The sequence below is a fragment of the Lipotes vexillifer genome, unplaced genomic scaffold (genome assembly GCF_000442215.2).
Source record: "Lipotes vexillifer unplaced genomic scaffold, Lipotes_vexillifer_v1.1 scaffold831, whole genome shotgun sequence".
NCBI classification, from domain to species: Eukaryota; Metazoa; Chordata; class Mammalia; order Artiodactyla; family Lipotidae; genus Lipotes; species Lipotes vexillifer.
Genome location: NW_006791661.1, coordinates 153,284 through 156,442, shown reverse-complemented (window position 1 = coordinate 156,442; position 3,159 = coordinate 153,284).

Below are 3,159 nucleotides of genomic sequence, written 5' to 3'. Positions count from 1 at the left end.
AGGCCCCCAAAAAAAAAAAAAAAAAAAAAAAAAAAAAAAAAAAAGTCAAGTTCCAAAGTGGGAGAAAATATTTGCAAACCACATATCTGACAAAACATTATTATCTAGAATATATAATGAACGTACAAAACTCAACAGGAAAATGCATACAACCCAGTTAGAACGTGAACAAAAGACATGAAGACATTTCACCAAAATAAGATATTCAAATGGCAACAAAGCACATGCAAAGATGTTTGATACTATTAGTCATTACTGAAATGAAAAATAAAACTACAGTGAGTCCATCATTACACATCTAGCTGAATGGCTAAAATGAAAAACTAGTGATAAGACCAAAGGCCGGTAAGGATGCAGAGACACAGGACCATTCATACATTGCTGGTGGGAATGTAAAATGGTACAGCCACTCTGAAAAACAGTCTGGTAGCTTTTTAAAAAAATTCTAAACATATATCAACCATTTAACCCAGCAATTGCACTCCTGAGCATCTATCCCAGAGAAATGAAAATATATGTTTAGACAAAAATCTTTATATAAACCCTTATAGTGTTTTTGTCTATTACAGCCCCAAACTGGAAACAGCCTATAAACAAACAGTGATTCATACACACCAGCAAGAAAAAAGGAATGAACTATTGATATCTACAACCTGGATGAATCTCAAGGAGATTATGCTGAGCAGGGGTGGGGTTGGGGGGGGGGGAAGCCAATCTAAAATGGTTACATACTTCATGATTATATTTATGTAACAGTCTTGAAATGACAAAATTTTAAAAATGGATGACAGATTAGTGGATGCCAAAGATTAAGGAAAGGGTAGGGGCCAGAGGGAAGTGAATGTAGCTATAAAAGTGCAACATGATAGATCCTTGTGCTGATGGAAATATTGTCAATTGACATTGACTGTATCAATGTCAATATCCTAGTTGTAATATTCTACTAGAGTTTTGTAAGATGTTATCATTGGGGGAAACTAAATACTTTACCATGGATCTCTTTGTATCATTTCTTACAATTGCCTGTGAATTTACAATTACCTCAAAATACAGAGTTCACTTAAAATTAAATAAATTAAAAAATTTAAATACCTTTTGAACACCTATTATGCATTATTATTTTAGGTTCTGAACACCTATTATGCATTACTATTTTAGGTTCTGAATATACACAAGTGAACCAAACAGACAAAACAGTGATTCATGGAGCTTACATCATAATGGGGGGAAAAGACAATAGAGTGGGACAAGGAGAACTGAATATGCTGAATGAAGGGAGGGGATGGTGGTACAGGTAAAATGGGGTGATCATTGAGTTCTCATCGAGGTGATATTTGGGTAAGGATTTGAAGAAGGCAAGGCACAAGAGTAAGCCATGTGGATACCTAGAGTACACATATGGGTACCTGCTCTGTATATGCATATTTCTGTAATCTCTGAACAGTTAATTAATACTCTATAAACCATTCTGTTGAGGAACTTTCTTGAAATCAGCCCTTAGGGCTCATTTTTGATGTTAAAGCCCAGAGCACCAATCTGACCAATTTTTCCTCTAGGAAAGGCAACTATAAATCACCAATTTTGTTGGTGAATCCATTGCCTGTGTCTATTTACCATTGGGGGTGTGCAGGGAAAATATTGTTGCTTAATGCTATCCTCAGGAACTTACAAAACAGAATTAGGAAAACAAATATAAAATGTCACAGAGTGTTAGAAAACAAAAAAGAAAAATGCTCTTAATTATCAGCTAATTTGGATTAATACAACGATTACCTCCTATAATATATCAATAACCAAGGCTGCATGTTCAAAAATAACAGACGTCCTTAGCGTTTCAGAAGTGCTTGAGTAAAAGCTACTGTCATTCACAGAGAAATGTGAGTAAACTTCACAACAGCTCACAAGGGCTCAAGGCTTTTCTGGGTGAACAAACTAGTTAGCACTTTTAGCACATGGTACAGAGGCTACTAAAGTTAACTGAAGTACAGTTACAGCTAAATTTAATTTAAAGGCAAAAGCCGGTACATCATGCAGTAAAAACCAAAGGTCCTACGATAAGGGATGATTCCACAGGCAACCACTGGTCTTGTTAAGTAACTTACAGGGAATGTGAAAGTACAGGCTCATTTCAGCATGCATCTCTCCTAGTTACATTTTGGAATTTTATCTATTTTTCTGACCAGCTCTTCTTGAGAAGTCCAAATCCAGGTAAAGCAAATCTTAAATACACTTGAGTTATGCTCATTGCTCCTTAGAATGGAAAAATATATAAATAAATAAATAAACATGACTGATTAAGGGAAGAGTGTTGGCTTTCCTTCAAGGAAGAAAGAATCCAGTAATTCCCAAGAAGACTCTTGCCCCAATGAAGTTTTCCCCCAAATGCTGCTCCTCTCAATACATGTTGGTGTATTTGGTGTGCCTCAGTAGGAATAGACATTATGATGCTTTTCCAATTATCAAAGTTGCAAAATTAAACATGTGCAGCTTAAAAATAGCTCACTATGGGGCTGCAGAGAGAAGCAGAGCAGAGCCTTGCGGCAAAGTCACAGGTTTTGAAAGTGGGTCTTGATAAAATATCAGACTAGGTAGTTGTCCATTAGAGAGGAACGTGCCAAGGCTAGGTCCATTATTATTCCAGAAACATCACTATTCGCCTACTTCAGTGAATAAAGAGCATACCAACACACTAATAACTTTTGCATCAACTTTGGAAACAGCTTTGAGACTACAAAGCAAGTCAAAAATCAAACCTACTGGCTGGAGAAGTCCCCATTTCATGTGCCTAGGTCTAAATCAACCCAAAAAACCCATCTAAATAGTATTCTAGGTAATACCTAGATAATATAATAATTCATTAGACTATCTATAATTTACTGTGATAAAATGAGAACAAAAACATTGATAGATATGAGGATTCTGCATCACACTGGCATAAAAGAGGTGAGATAATACAAATATTTACAGGCAAATAGATCCATAGAAGTATGTATTTAATACAAATTGTGAGATTTAAAAATACCCAGATGGCTGAAGTTGTAGCTATTTTTTGTTTTCTTTTTAAGAGGGAGAAACATAGATTTTCATACATGTGAATTCAGAGGTAAGTGAAAATTGTTTATGACATAGTTTAGGGAAAGAGTCTGTTGTATATATGTG